We start from the raw sequence: 16,649 nt of genomic DNA, 5'->3' as shown, positions 1-16,649 counted from the left end.
AAATTGTTGTAAGATTTTGAAATATCCAGGTCTCTTTTTCAGACGTGATGCTGCAAAAACATAGATGGAAGGAAGGAAAAGGAAAAAACTTACTATTGAAGCTCTGAGGCTGTCACAATCAGAATTTTAAGATGGAGCAAAAGAACAATAGCTTGAGGAAGGAGGAACAGATTGAACTCTACTAAACGTCTTCTGGATTTCATTTGGATAACTAGGAAAAGTAAACATGTACTGTCCAATTCCCCCATTTTTGGAAAGAATTGTCTCCACTGGTAGATGAGATCCAGGTTTTTGATAGAGAACGAAAGGGGGGAAAAATAACAGATTGTATATTGTAATGTTGGAAAATAATGTGGCTCAGGCACTAAACTGAAAAAGTCAAAAGATGCAGTATTAGGTAATAATACCTAATAATACGTAAGGGCTAGAATAAGAAAGCCCTCAACGTGAGTCTGCCTTATAGGCTATGATGTCTTCCAGCAATACATTCTTCTGTAACTTGGTATTGTCCAGCTGTACTAGCCATGTTGGCTGGGAACTATGGGAATTTAAATCCAGCATACTTGGAGGGGCATTAGGTTGAAAATGTTGCTGTAACTCATATGATACTATGCCAAAGACATCAGTGCAGTTTTATTGATCAATCATGGTAAAAAAAAAGCTTTTAATGAACAGAAAGGAAAAATTTCCCATGAAAAAAAAGTTATTTTGTCAGCAGAGTATTTTATCCAGAGCCTGCCAGCCAAATGTTCAAAAGCTAGAAGTTTGTATGTGCTTAATTAGCCAGTGAGCTTTTTTTTTTTTTTTTTTTGTCATGTAACCCAGAGAAGGCGACATAATTATTCTGTAGCAGTATTGGAAAAGGAGATAAGTGCATTTGCTATGGAAGTAGCTTTGAAATTGGTTGGGTATTTTGTGCAGAAAATTTCAGTAAATGTAATTCTTGTTAGGAATGTATAAGTTGGGAATCCCTGTATACAGATACAGGTAGAAAAAAAGTTTCCATTGAAAAGGAATCTCATATTTTAGAACCAACAAGTCTATGCTTATGTGGGCAAAATTTATTTTGTAGCAGCTCATTTTGATTGCATCAGAATTATTATACTGAGGTGTATTTTTTTCTTGGATCGTGTTGAACTAAGAAACCGTGTGGCTTATGTATGTAATTTCTTCTCTTCTGGCCTTCAGACTTTTCAAATAACAGAAGAGTTGGTGGAGCTATACCTTCATCAGAGTATTATATAATGATAGATGGTCTGAAAACATGAATGTCATTTATGCTTCCATCTTGGTGAGATTCAGGCCCTTGAAAAGAGGGCTCGGTAGGGCTTGAACGATGGAAGATCCAGATTCACTGGCATAGCTTATCTTTCATTTCTATTCCTTTTAAACCTTACTTTTTATGAGAAAGTTCTAAAGAAGAAAAAAAATCTAAATCTGCAAGCAATTACCTTATTATATGCAAGGCAGTGTTATGAAAGAATAATTCAGACCAGATGTAGAAAATATGTCAATTACAAATGATCACAATTCCATTTTATTTTTTACATGTGCTGGAAACTGGGCAGATTTTTGAAAGTGAAGAAAGTTTTGTTTGGTTTATTATTAAAGTTTGTTTTGGATACTATAAAGGATGTTTTTCCTTCCTGGAAAAAGGTAGTTTCTAAGCAGGGAATTTTGTCATATTTTCTTCCTCTCCCCTGTCTAATAAATGCAGCATATTTGCGTATCCCTAAAACTCCAAACTTATTTTGGCTTCATGCATTTTTTTGTGATGACTAGTATTCACAATGAAAAATATGAAGCAATAGGCAATGTAGTTTGAGACAGGCAGGAATTAAAATGGGCCTTAAAGTTGAATATGGCTTATTTTAAAGCTTTGATACTGGGATCTTTCAGGGATACCTTATGGTAGTATTTATGGAATTGGGGTGGATTTCCAAGTACAGCTATTTGAGCTGAATTTTATCATATCTATATCTGAAATGTTGCCACTGTGATATAAGTGACTTTTTTCAATGGATTGCTTCTAATATACAACATAACGCAATCAGTCTGAAGGCTATTCTTGGAGAAATCCTAACCATGGGATCTCTGGTCAGCACTAGAATTTTGAGTGCATGTAAGCAACCTTAATGGAATACAAAATGCTAGGATTATTCTCTTAATAATTCTTTCTTCTTGAGATGCTGTCTGTCAATACAGTGACAGACAATACAATACAATCTTTTCTGGGCAGATGGTTATGCTGTTTCCATCTTCTGCCATGATGCTCAGCATCTCATCATAGGATTTGAGTTTCAAACCTTTGATTGTCTGCATTAGCCTTTTTTGCACTAGTTTCAGTTTCTTGAGATCCTTATTAAAATGGGAGATCAAATCTGGATACTTGAACTGGAAGCTGAACTAGTAGAACATATTAGAACAATTGTTTTCTGTGACTTGGAAACCTTACTTACCTTACCTTTTTAGCCACTTGCTTATATAGTTGATTCAGGATCAACCTGCAGTCCATTACAGCTTTAAGATTTCCCTTCAACATGTAAATGTCCAGTAGACTTAATATACCTATTTTTTTTTAAAAAAGTGGCCTAGGTTTTCTGCTCTGCCTATTATGTTGCATGGCTCTTCATCAGTTGACTTTGCTGCTGGAATTGAAGGAAGATATCATTTGGAGCATGTTTGGTGAATAAGATTGTGTAGGCTTCTATAGCCTAAGAACCAAGTCACTACTTCAAGAAGAATGGAAGCTTAGTTTAGGGTGGAGGGATGACAAGAAGGAAAAAGTGAATAAAATAAGTTCCATTGTGGGTGGATTTCCCAATGCTTCAGATAAATTTCTGCACATTTATTTTGAGAGGTCATCTCTTCAGAAGCCTTAGGCCGGAAGCTTTTTAATTTGTTCCATTGTGTATCTCAGATGTCCCTGACTGGAACATGTAAAATGTTAAATCCCATTGGAGTTGACAGCATTGCCTCCATACCCAGAGCAACTGGTAGGTTTGGCTTCAGTTGGGATCAGGGGAGCAAACAGTTAAAATCAGTTCTGACATCTACTGCTCCTGGCAGAGGAGTCTAAACAAAAGAAAAGACAACAGAAGCCTGATGGTGCCATTCTGAGAAGCCAAAGTAGTGATCAGGAGGACTTTAAATGAATAAACAGTCTGGTAGGGCAAGGGATGTGATTAGGGAGGAGAGGAACATTTAAAACTGTTCCACAGACCTAAGAAGCAATTCTGAATTTTCTATTTTCCTCATATATTGGAGTACAACTCCTGTAATCTGCATACAATGTGGCCATGTTGACTGGGAACAATGATAATTGTACAACAGAGTTGGATATTGCTAATACTAGAAAGGATGATTTATGTTTACTGCTCATACCATGCAATTTAAACTAGTGCAATGTCAATTGTTTCCCCCCGGATTTTTCTGCTGTGCTCATTCAGTTTTATGACTATTTGTTTTGGAAATTTCTTTCAAAAGAGAAGAGAATTCAAAAAAAAAAAACCTATTTTGATTAGTGGACCACGTATTCCTAGTCCTATTACCTACAATCCTCTCTTCGGCAATTTGCAGCTTCCTTGGCTTCTCAAATTTCAGTCCAGCTCTCCAGATGAAGGCACCAAGAGGAAGCTCCTCCCACTGAGCTTTTTCAGATTGGAAAGTGTGGACAGCCAAGGAGGCTTCAGAATAAAAGTGTAGGAAAAAAGGGAAACAAAAATTAGCACTTGTACTTTCTGTCATTCAATAAAATCAACTCAAAAGTGGTACCGTGGAAGATTTGAAATAACATTGCAGGTCCTTCTATGTTAAATATGGGGAAATGGAAGCCAATTTTGTAGGAGAAAAATGTATACGGGCCAACCATAATTTGATCATTAGGTATAGGTACAGGAAAATGGTTTTAATCCTGGCTCAAAAAGGGTCTCTTTGTAGGTGCACAAAGCAGCATCTGGAAGGGAGGTTCAAACCAGCCAGTCTGATGAAACCAGCATTGTATCACCTTCCCCTTTTGTGTGTGTGTGTGTGTGTGTGTGTGTGTGTGTGTGTGAAATCTTGCACACAGGTCCCTTAGAGGCTTATGGTGCATTTTGATGAAAGACAATAATGAATATAAATATCATTCCCACTTACTTGATTAATATGAGAATTTAAGATAAATCAGTGAAATTAACTGATTAATTGATCTAGAAAGGAGAAAAAAAATACTTCAGATATTGAATGTGAAATTCTGGCACATTTGTACTTCCTTATCTAGCTTTGTTGAGATTATCCAAGCCATTTGTTGTTATAATTCAATTCTACATCTATGGCTAGTGGTAGTACAATTTTGAATGACATTTTGGGGTAGCAGCTTAGATTTGTTGCTTTAAGGTCTTAAAGATATTCTGGAAACATCTGGCTGGCTAATTGTGCAAACATATTTTCTGGATTAATAGACTCTTTGTCTCATCTGAGTCGATACACACTTCTAATGATAAATTGCCTGTGTTTAACATGACTGATTTGGAAACAGTCACTTGCTAATTTATCTGTGGTGCATTAAGAGCTACATCCAAGCAGCCTAGAATACGATTTAACAAAAGTAGCTTTCTTCTAAATTTGTGCTGAAGGTACTATTGTCTTCTAGGTTTCCCTGGAGCATCCAGATGGCCACTGTGGGAGACAATACCAGGCTTGATTATTTCAGCCACTGGAGCTTTTTATTATAAAGAAATTGGGGGAGAAATTAATGGCTTTCCAGTTTCAAGACTTATCCCTGTACTGAGCCCTAAAGCTTGAGAAAGAGGCTTCACTCCAAAATGAGAGGAGGGTCTTGCTTGCCCGACACAATTTGCAAGAGAAGAAAAGGCTGTACAAAAAATGTTCCTCATTCCTCCTCTGCTTTACTAGAGGATAAAGACATGTGAAAGCCCAGGAATGCAACTAGTTTATTTATTAAACCATAGGTGGGCAATTTATTTTCACTAGAGGTTTTAGATTCTGAATCCCATAATCCTTGCATGCTAGCTGCTGTCATTGGAAGATAGGTTCAAAATACGGAATCCTCACATTGCCTACCTTCTGTAATCAGCAGTTAGTAACAATCCATGACCCTTATCTAAATAGAGATATAGAATGACCACAGGAGGGCAAAATAAATCAGTGGAAGTGACTTCTTGCCACCTTCCCATTGACTTTCCTTGTAGGAAACTGACAGGAAGCGTTGGAAATAGTGATCACATGACTGTGACTGATCATGGCCGTGCGGTGGCACAGCAATACTGAAGTGATCACAACTGCCAAATTTCAATCCAGTGGGAGTCATGGGTCCAAGATTTTGAACTCATTTTGTACGTTAGCTCATTTGAGGTATGTTACTTCAAAAATTGTTGCCCTATGATGCACCGTTTCACTCAATTGAAGGTTACACACAATTGAATGGACACCAGTTTTAGTAGTGTGTAATGAAGTTAAGAGATTCTTTGCCATTAACAGGCATGTTTTCTTCTGTTTGTATCTGGTAATGTTGCTAGAAGAGGAAATACAGTATATATAGTTGGCAAGGCAAGTTTTCCTTCCACCAGGCATCCCTTAGATCTGCTCCAGGGTATCTGATGTGTCATCTCCAGTAAATTTAGGAGTCTAAAGCTACTTTCAGGGAAAGAGGAAGGGCAGGAAAGGGAAGGATTAAGCCTTCTGTGGGTAAGTTCCATGCGAGCCCTGTGGAACTTGAACTGGGATCCAGGGCCAGTTTCTGCTAACTGGTTGGGATTCATTGCCATATGTTATAAGATAAACTGTTAATAGAAAGACAGCAGGTAATTATCTGAGCAACCAGACAAGATTAGTTTGACAGTGTTCTTCACCTACTGAGACACCTGGAATGAAATAGGAAGTTTTCCCCAATTTTTTTTTCTCAAAGAAAATTTGAATCATCTGATTTATTCTCCCTCCTCCTCGACTGACTTCTTGGAGGCCAGATGAGCCATCTTTGCTGGCTGGCAAATGCTTTTTAATTAATTGCACTGGTCGCATAACTGTCCTGTTATCTCATAGCTTTGTTGCAGGACAGTATGTCATCCTGATCCCCACCCCGCTCATATTTTCTCTCATGCACATGTTCTGAATGCTTCTGTTTATTTCTGGAAGGTTTTTTTTTTTTAAATCTTGTTGGAAATGCTTCTCTCTCTGTCCCCAGAAACTCTTCTCAAGGCGGCCTCCTATACTGGAGGGAAGCTGCTGTTTGGCTAAGATTCTATCCTCTCCAGATCTGGCATCCAGTAGAGGATTAAATTCTGATGAGGGCAATAACAGTTTGAATGGCAACTTTGAAGGCCAGGCAATAGTTGCACAAATAGCCATTGTTCCCCATAATCTCATTTCATTTTACATAGTGCAGTGATTGTCAAAGCAGTATCTGTGGGAATAGGGGAGATCTCATGTTTGAAGGCATTCCCAATCAGTGAAACACTGCCCAAATTTCACAGGTGGGTCAAAATATTGCCAGATTGCCAAATCCTGCTTCATTTCAGTCATTTTTCTGAAAAATGCACTTAAAATCTGACAAAATATCATGGCTGGCATCGTCTGTGTACAATTTATTACCTGAGATTATTTGACAGTGATTCCTTTTTTTTATTGAAAAGTTTTGTAAAAGTTGCAATATAAACCCCAAAACCAACCCAACCCAAACCCCTCCACCCTCCCCCACTTCCCAGTGATTCCTAAGGCCAAAGAAGAATGTGCATGATATCTACAGTGCTGTGATGGGCAAGTACGGTTTTATATGTTTAATTTTGGAGCCATTTGGAGGCTTTTAAAACCCTGATTAAGAAAAATGATTTATTAAACCTCTGCAGAGCTTAATGTTCCTTTCCCTTTCAATTTTCTCAGAGGTTCTAGAATTAAGTGAGTTTACAGAATTGTATACTTAAGTGTCTTCTGTCCCCAAGAAGTGATAAACATTTCAGTCTTGACCTGATGATATAATTGCATCACTGCCACTGGAGTTAGGAAATTAGTATAAAAAAAAAACCCACTCTGTGAGTGTGTGTGTGTGTATCTACACACACATACACACCTGCCACATTGTCAGGTATTATATTATCAGGTGTATTTTAGATGGTTCTATGGAACAGTAAACAACTTTTCTTTAATTAAAAACATGTTGCAGGTGATAACTAAGCTGACATGCTAATTATTTATACCTATAGGAGTAGAGAAACATGAGCACAGAAACATGCAATGCTGTCATCTCTCTTACAGTCTCAAAGGGTGCAATCTAGCAACAGCTACATCCTCCAATTCTCTTGCATGTGTAAATTGGCTTCAGCTATTATAGTGAATTTTTGCAGCTGCGCTCTAAACAGCTTGCCCTCAATTAATTGAAGGAAGGATTGGCTACAGTCACAAAGCATACTTATCCTTTGCTCATTTACTGATGGCTTATTCAATTAAGCCAGTTGTTCAAGTTCACCCACAATGCCCTGAATTGCAAATACAGGTTGGGCTGCCATTGACTCCCCTTTTGGAGGACATTTGATTATGAACGTGAAGCTAGAACAACAGGAAAGTGCTTAGAAATTACTAGATGCTTAGTAGTGAAATTACTGCTAAACACTAAAACTTAAAACTCTTTTCCAAAGTCCAATTTAACTGCAAAGTTTTAGGACCAATCAGTGGGAAAAGTCTGGCCATCAATTTGAATGACAGGAGTACAGTTTAAATGCTTGTCTTTATACTAATGATTATTACAAGCAAGCAAGCTGAGGATAGGAGTTGGAAAGTGCAGGAAAGTGCAGTAAACCATCCACCCTCCCACAACTGCCTTCAGACCAATTCTTTCTAAAGAGCATTCCAAAGAATGCAAAGCCAAATTTTTGCACATCATAACTGGTTGGCTTCTTTGCTGACATTAACCACCCAGATGTCTCGATGTTTTATCTCTGCATTTCTGTATCTTCTCTTACAACTGACCCAGCCTTTATAAAAGCTGTATTGGGGTGTCTTAAAATTTCTGCTGTTAATTCTGTCCTTCAGACTTCTAGTCAATATATGTCACTTTCCTGCATGACAGAAACATGTGGCATCTGTAGGATGAGATATACGGTAATGTGTGTTAGAGATGATTCTTGACTTTTTTTTTTACTGAAGTTTCCATCCATCAAAGCTTTTCCTGATTTGAGACAGATATTGTCCCCAAACATTTCAGTTTTTAGAGAAGATCCTTCCTCTGGGTTCTTTCATTCCAGATGCTTTGGGGAAAGCAGCCAAATTATGGAATGTGCTCCTCAGAAAGATATGCAAGCCCTCTACCCTTTTTGTGCAAGCAAAAAAAATCTACATTTTTACTCAGTCCTTTTCCATTTTAATTTGTTCCTTTTGTTCTGTTTTTTTGACAAGTGGGACTCTTCATATGTTTGATTATGGTATCTGTAATGGCTATTCTTGGAGTTGTTTTTTTCCACTGGTAGACTGTGAAATGATGTGAGTTGGTTTGTAACTGATGGAATGGTCAGGGTGGAGTTTAGGGTGGCAGTTTATGCATCACCAAAAATGAGGACAAAAAAGATGTCACTTTTTATAACATCTACATGTGCTAATATAGATGCCAAAGTAGAAGTAATTACTAGCCATTAAATAGAAAAGGGCATTAATTAAACACAAATGGGTAACAATTATTTTAATGCAAAAGTATGAACCTACAGTACAAATCAGCCTCCTCTTTGTTCCTTGCAGTTCTTGATTTTCATACTGGATCTCGACCTGGAAGCTTTGTAATAGTCCTCTTTAAAGAAGGAAAAATTCTTTAAAATTGATGGCTGTGGAGATTCTTAGTCATTCCAGATCATAGCTGTCTCAAAGATGCTTTTTCAAAAGACTGTTTTTTCTTGAGGAAGAAGACATTTTGCTTCTTATCCAAGAAGCTTCATCAGTTTGTATTTGTCAGTTATCTTTAAAATTAATAAATTTGCCCTTTTAGAGAGATTCCCACCATCTTAAATAAATGCTCATTTTATTATGTTTTAATATCAGAGTCTAGGGACAGACAAGGTCACAGCCTCAGCTTTCATGTACTTCCAAAAAGTGTTGACTGGATGGTTTTGGAAACTGGGTGATTGATTAGCTGAACTTTGATTAATCTTGGATGACTGGGGAATTATGGAAGTTGAAGTCCACATGCTTTAAAATTGCTAAGTGTGAGGAATACTGATATAGATGGTAACAGGAAATTTGGGGTGTTCCCTTAAGCTGAATTGTCTCTTGGGAATATCACAACATATATGGTGGTTAGAGGGTTAACCCATCCACCTCTCTCAATTCTGGAATTCCTCTCCTATGTGGCCTTGAACTTAGAAGTTCTATTGGCATCATTGAAAGATTTTTTTTCCTGGTATCCCTTGTCATTGGATAGGCAATGAGGTATTCAAGAAGATGGGCAAGCTATTCAAGGAGAACAGCACATGAAAAGAGGAGGATTAGCTCTTATTTTCTTAGGGAGGACGTTTTTGGATAAATCAGAACTGAAAGAATAATTAAAAAAACCTCATTATGCCATTCACCAAAGCTCACATGGCAAATTGGGTTCTACTGTTTAGGCAAAGATATTTTAGAGGAAGCCAAGGGGACGTCAAGAAAAGATGTTCCTTTACTTTTAAACACTGTTGTGCTCGAAGGGATAGGAAATTTTTAGAAAAATCTGCAGTTATGCAAAAAAAGAATACCTACACACTCCCATGTATTGCAACCAACAGAAATGTTACATGAGAGAGTGGGGTGGATTAACTCTCTTACCAACATACATGCTGTGATATTAGTAGTAATCCTTTTCTTTCATAACCCTGGATTTTTCTTAAAATCTCCCTTTTCTTCCTGCACAACAATGTTTAAAAGTAGAGAAAATGTTCCCTTGGCATCCTTGGGTTTCTACAAAATATCTTTGCCTAAGTAGCTGCCACATTGGACGAGTGGTGGTGTCACAGTGAGATTCTTTATTTTTCCTTCTGTTTTGACTTATTAGAGACTTCAGACATGAAGAAAAAAATGCAAGTTGATAATTTTTATTCATATTCTGAACTAAAAGCATTAAATCCTTCTCTCTCTCTCTCTCTCTCTCTCTCTCTCTCTCTCTCTCACACACACACACACACACACACACACACACACACACACTGTACATTCATACTTACTACAGTGTGTATTAAGCTGATCCAGCTAGGCTTCAGTGTCAGAACTGAGGCAGGAAGTCTACCAGGCATTGCATTTCATTCTGTGTGGTGACTTCAAAATAGTACAGTTTTCATTCCCTTTTATCAGTTCCAGTAAGGCAAGTTCAGTTCCAACTTGCTACCCTTCATAGGCCTCCTGGTGTTTTTCTGTTAAGCTAACCCACATCCATTTCATATGTGAACCATCTTGCTTTGAGAATCATTGCTTGAATCTTCTTGAAGATCTTCCTTTTGATACTTCTCATTGCATAAACTATTCCAGAACAAATGTTTCCTTTTTTTTTTTACCGTATCTCCTGAATGCCTTGTCAGACATCTCCATTCATCTTTTGCACAAACACATAGTACAGGCAGTAACTACAGAATAACACTGTAGTATTTAATAATTGATATTCCAATAATATTATTGGAAGCAATATGATGACAAGCCAAAGCCTTATAAATCCAAGCATTGTAATGTCAGTGGATACAAGGACTGAATCTTGGATCTATGGCTTCCCTGGTTGCAAGCATCTATAAAAGTTGCAAAGGACAGGGCAAGCTAGTTTTCTTTTCATCTCTCATCAGTTGTTAAAAAACAGGATTAGAAAGTGCTGTTTGAAAACAAATCCAGTATGGTGCATGCCGTACTGATTGCCATACCTATTTTAAATCCCGAGGAAGCCAGACTCCTAAATTTAACCTAAAACAGGAAGCAGAAGATGCTTTTGGCACAAGCAGCACAAGCATCAGCAGTTGTGGTCTCTCTGCTTAGGAGCCCCTTCCAGATTTTTGTGTAATCCCTGGGGATCAGTCAAACATTTTTCCATGGAGAGAGCAAAATGTTTTGCATGGCATGTGGCAACAAGAAGCAAAATAAATCTCAGCAGCTTGTAGTTGATGCAGTACAGAAAATGTCGGCAAACTTTCCAACTCATTTTTGTGGTGGTAGCTTTTTCTGTTGCACTGAGCCCAAACTGAATGGGAATGCCATGTATGTTCCCTGAGGTTATTTCAGGTAGTTCATAAAGAAGAAGGCTGAGTCTTCAACTATGCTGTTTGAAGTTCTCTTCTGGAATCTGGTACCTTCCTGATGTGTTGGATTTCAGCCACTGACCCTGATAGAGATTTTGGGAGCTGACATAATAAATCTGAAAAGTAATAATTTGGGGGTGCCAGTTCAAGAGCTGGGTTTTTCTTTCTGTTCCCCAAGTTTTCAGAACTTTCTGGGTGATGGGACATTTAATTTTGTTGATATCTGGCAAAGGTCATTCATCTCTTATTGTCTTGATTGCCATCATATTACTTTTGACTAGTAGATAACAGAAAAGTTTCCAGGCAATTTATAATTCATTTATCTTTGAAACTTACTGGGGCAGAGATAAAGAATGCTTCAGCCTCAAATTAATCTTTTACGCAATAACTAAAATAATCTCAATTTGAAAATACGTTGATGACATATTACCACTTCTTCAAAGATGCCAGAGTCTACTCCTTCGTGTAGTAGAACTATCACTCCCAGAATTCCCAAATACCATAATTCCTGGGAGTTGTATTCCAAAAATTCTGGAGGAAGCTGTATTGGGTAGGCTATCACAGTCTGCAAGATAATCCAATGCCTGAAATGAGATATTTTGTACAGACATCTATCATCCTTCTTTACAGAAAGTATCAATACCTTTTCCTATTTGAATATTGAAAAGGGGGAGATATATAGCCTCTCTGAATAAAGAAAAAGAAAACATAGACTTCACAGAAAAGCAGAATAATCAGGATTTACTTCCAGATGTTCCTCATTTTTTTTTAAACATCACTGGTACACTGCACTGATTCATTGTGATATAGTGGCTAAAGTAATGGGTTTGGATTTGGGAGAAATGTGTTTTTATGGCAAGCTGTCTCTCAAATGAATTTCTCCTTCAGGCTATTTTTTTTTTGTATTGTTTAATCTATATAGAAGGTTTAAAAATATGTCTTAACCAGAATTCAAGTGTTTTCTTAGATCAGGTGAAAGTTGCATCTAGTCTAGAAATCCTCCTGGTTTAACTTTGGTCAACCAAATGTATCTGGAAAGCCAAAAGTTGGATTCCATAGGTGACACACTTACTAACATATGCTGTAGATCTGATAACTTTTTATATACAATACTCCTTTTGGCTTATAAGAGACAGTCTTTCAGGGAGTACTTAATCGGATTTATTGGGGTTATCTGTTGCATTGGAGGTCTACTGCATAAATGCACTGGGTTGAGAACATCTTAAAGAAATTGGTAAATAGTCTCTCATCCTAGTTTTTATTCTGTTGAATAGATACGGCAGCCTCTGCAAGAAGTGTTGTCAAAAGCTGGAAGATCATTTTCTAATAACCAGGGATAAATGTCTTAATGTCCGACTTCTCATTCTCAAGGCATTAAGCTTTGCTTCGGATTTGGGAAGGGAAAAAAAAGACGTTCAACTTGGCACAGTATCATTGCTGAAGTTGTAGAAGCAAAACTCAAAGTGCCTTTGAAATTCAAAACAAGAGTTGTTCAATTCTGCCTCTTTTAGTTTTATAAAGCTTCTTTGATTCACTAATTCCCAATGACTAAATTACAACGCTTGGTGTTATCTAAGGCTTTTGGATCTCCTTCAGCATTTTTGATCGACTGATCTTAACATAAAAAGCTTAGGACATGTAATTTAAGGACTTGTCAGCTACAGTTTAGTCATCCAGAGTATCTCCTCCTTTGCAGTCTTAAAAAAAATCTCATGCTGTTAGAAAACAGAGCTTACCTGCTTTTCAGTTGAAAGGACTGTGTTGGAATGCTTAGTATGAAAGCGCGATCTGCCCATAGAGAGCTGCCCCCATGGAAGGAGGCCTCTCACACGGCATCCTTCTTAATGCACCAGGAGCAAATAATCGGATCTTATTGGCCTTGGTGAATCAGTGCTCTGACTCACTGACTGTGGAACGTCCTACTTCTAAAGAACTTTTCGACATAGATCTATGTCATAATACTAGCATTCTGATTTTCAGCCTTTCTTAATAATTCCCATTTCGGATTTACTTGCTTCACCTCTGCCTTGAGCAGCGTTTAAATATTCATATAATTCTTCCAACATGACACTAGGATCTCTTTCCTGCTGAGTAATTGCCAAGTCAAATCCCTTCGGTGTCCACAAAGCTAAATTTTTTTACCATGCTTTGCTCTTGTTTCTGTCATGCTACCCAAATGTATCTAAATCTTAGGATTACCAGAATTTGAAATATCGCACTCACTCTTTTCCCCCTTCTGCCTCTGCATATAAACTAAAACTCTGGGCCCTTTGATAATAGTGGCCAGAATGGTGCTCCTTTTCTAATATGCTGCATCAGGCAGCCAATCTCAGAAGTTCTCTGTGTATGGCCAGACTGCAGTTATCAGTAGAGGCCTATTAATAATGAGATTAATTGGGCATGATCGTTCATTGCTCCTGGCTTTCATTTGACTCTTGTCTTGTGCAAAGGGAATTGCTTCCTTGCCCCATCCAGCACAAATATACAGTAAGGGCTCTGCAGTTATCGGAGGAAAACTGCCACCAGCCCTTTGGTTGGCCATTTCTGTAAGGAGAAATGGAAAGAGCCTTTTGCTCCCCTGCCAAAAACTGGGTAGGCTTGAAAAATATATTGAAGATACGAGTTGGATTTGCCTGTTTCAAGGGCAGTTTCAGTGAGTAACTCTTCCCAGCCCAAAAAGGAGCAGAAATATTACAGATAGACCAAGGAACATCTCAACTTGGAGGTTCCTTTCCTGATCACCAAGATTGTAGAAAAGTTTGCAGCAGGATTTTTGCCTACCACTACCACAGTGTTGAGGGGGAGAGTTTGGCTACTTTAGCTGTTTATTGTGCATGAAGGAATCAAAGATTTCTTTGTGAAAATGAAAAGCAGATGGTTGAAAGAATTTTCCCTGATTCCAGCAGTCTCTTTCTTTCCAGCCCCCTTGAGTCTGCATTGCGAAAAATGCATCTAATGACATTAGGTTTTTTTGTTGTTGTTGTTGCTTGTTGGAATTGAGATACTTCCATTTATCAAAGCTATTTCAATGTGGAAAGAAAATTTAAAAAAACTATTGTCTCCATAGATTTCTTAATTATTTTAAAACAAACATATCTCAGGTCTAATTATATGAAATCTATCGTTCCAATATGACAAGCTTGAGCAGATAGCTTTGTGGTGGCATTTTCTGGTAGAGGTTTAAAGATCACATCTGTATATGAACATTAAAATCTAACTACTGCAATGGAAAGGTATTCTGAAAGAGACAAGAGATTCTATGATTGGACATTTAAGATTCCCTTAAGTACTTTTTAACAGATGAATTGTTTTATAAAAATTATTATGTCCTTTCATCATAAAAAAAAAATCAAAAATACATTCAAAGCACAATAAAAGCCAATAACCATGTAATGTGTCAACAAATAATACATGAAAAGGAAGACAGTCAAATGAAAGGCATCAAATATTTAAATCTGACAGGAAAGGAGAGTTTTCATCTGGCTCCATCTATATCTGATAAAATAGGAAGTCCCACAGTCAGGGCTCTGCCAAGTGGATGGTTCTGCCAGTGGTGTGATTCAGTCAGTTTGCGCCACTTCAGCAGAACTGGTAGCTAATTTTTTGTTGCCCAGGCCCAGAATGGACTTCCGGAAGCAGCATCCACACAGAGGACTGGTTGTTCACATATTTAGATGTGAACCTCCAAGGTCCCTTACTACTACTACTACTACTACTACTACTACTACTACTACTACTATTATTATTATTATTATTATTATTATTATTATTATTATTATTGGATCATCACACAGGCAGCCAGATGTTCAGACTGGATTTGGCATTTTGTCTACCTATCAAGTCCTTACCCAGGACCTGGGATAGGCAGATGTGGATGTTTGATGGTATTACAGATATCGTCGCAGGATGGAAACAGTTCCTAGTAAGGCCGCCTTTTGCAATAGCGAATTTGTCAATGCCAATGGTGTTCAAGTGGTGCTCCAGTTGTTTTGGGATTGCACCCAAGGAGCCTATTACTATTGGTACTACCCTTGCTTGCTTTTGCCACAGTCTTTCTATTTCTATTTGTAGGTCTTTATATTTTGTTATCTTCTCCAGTTCTTTCTCATCTCCAGGCGGCGGCATCATTATTATTATTATTATGGATCATCGCACAGTCAGCCAGATGTTCAGACTGGATTTGGCATTTTGTCTACCTATCGAGTCCTTACCCAGGACCTGGGATAGGCAGATATGGATGTTTGATAGTGTTACAGGTATCGTCGCAGGATGGAAGCAGTTCCTAATAAGGCTGCCTTTTGCAATTGACTAATAGCGAATTTGTCAATGCCAATGGTGTTCAACTGGTGCTCCAGTTGTTTTGGGATTGCACCCAAGGAGCCTATTACTATTGGTACTACCCTTGCTTGCTTTTGCCACAGTCTTTCTATTTCTATTTGTAGGTCTTTGTATTTTGTTATCTTCTCCAGTTCTTTCTCTTCTATTCTGCTGTCTCCAGGCACTGCCACGTCCACTATCCAGACTTTTTTGTCTTTCTTATCGACAATTGTTAAGTCTGGGGTGTTATGTTGCAGGTGCTTGTCTGTTTGAATTCTGAAGTCCCAGAGCAGTTTAATTTTATCATTTTCTATGACTTTCTCTATTTTATGATCCCACCAGTTTTTGCTTACAGGCAAATGATATTTTTTGCAGATCTTCCAATGCACCATTGTTGCTACTTTGTCATGCCGCTGCTTGTAGTCAGTCTGTGCAATCTTCTTGCAACAGCTTACCAGTGGTCCACTGTTTCTTCAGCTTCTTTGCATAGGCGGCACTTACTGTCTGTTGCTGTCTTCTCAATTTTGACTTTATATGCATTTGTCCTTAAGGCTTGGTCTTGTGCAGCCAGAATTAGTCCCTCGGTCTCTTTCTTCAATTTTCCTGCTCTTAGCCATTGCCAGGTTTATTATTATCTGCTTTCCCAGCTATTTTTTTAATGTATTGGCCATGTAGTGCTTTGTCTTCCCATGCCTCTATTCTGTTCTTCATTTGGTCTTTCTTGTAGGCCAGTTTGGTCTCTCCAGTAGTTAGTAAGCCTTCCTGATATACTAATTTCAGTGCATCTTCATCATTGTTCTTCAGATATTCTTCCAAAGCCATTTTTTCTTCTTCAACCATCTGATGTACTTGTAGCATTCCACGCCCACCTATTTGCCTTGGTAGATAAAGTCTATCAATGTCACTGCGTGGATGAAGGGCATGATTCATTGTCATTATTTTTCTGGTCTGCCTATCCATTGCTTTTAGTTCTGCTTGAGTCCAGTCCACTATTCCAGCTGTGTACCTAATGACTGGGATTGCCCAGGTGTTGATTGCCTTTATGGTATTTCCTCCATTGAGTCAAGGAGATTCATTATCACCATTACTATTTGTTATTGCACT

General features: G+C 37.9%; 1 protein-coding gene and 1 long non-coding RNA gene across 7 annotated transcripts in view; one reads left to right on the top strand and one right to left on the bottom strand.

Annotated features, from left to right (window-relative positions):
* Positions 1-16,649, top strand: part of FRMD6 (FERM domain containing 6) — a 104,551-nt gene that overhangs the window by 54,834 nt on the left and 33,068 nt on the right. The window lies entirely within an intron of this gene.
* LOC120297872 lies at positions 3,552-13,102 on the bottom strand. Its single transcript, XR_005553911.1, has 3 exons — positions 12,965-13,102; positions 11,659-11,812; positions 3,552-3,686 (listed from the first exon to the last, which is right to left on the bottom strand). It is a non-coding gene; the product is annotated as an uncharacterized LOC120297872 (long non-coding RNA).

This window comes from Crotalus tigris, unplaced genomic scaffold (assembly GCF_016545835.1).
Source record: "Crotalus tigris isolate CLP2741 ecotype Arizona unplaced genomic scaffold, ASM1654583v1 scf7180000017605.3043972, whole genome shotgun sequence".
In the NCBI taxonomy this organism is placed as follows: domain Eukaryota; kingdom Metazoa; phylum Chordata; class Lepidosauria; order Squamata; family Viperidae; genus Crotalus; species Crotalus tigris.
This window is presented reverse-complemented; position numbering and strand designations above follow the sequence as displayed.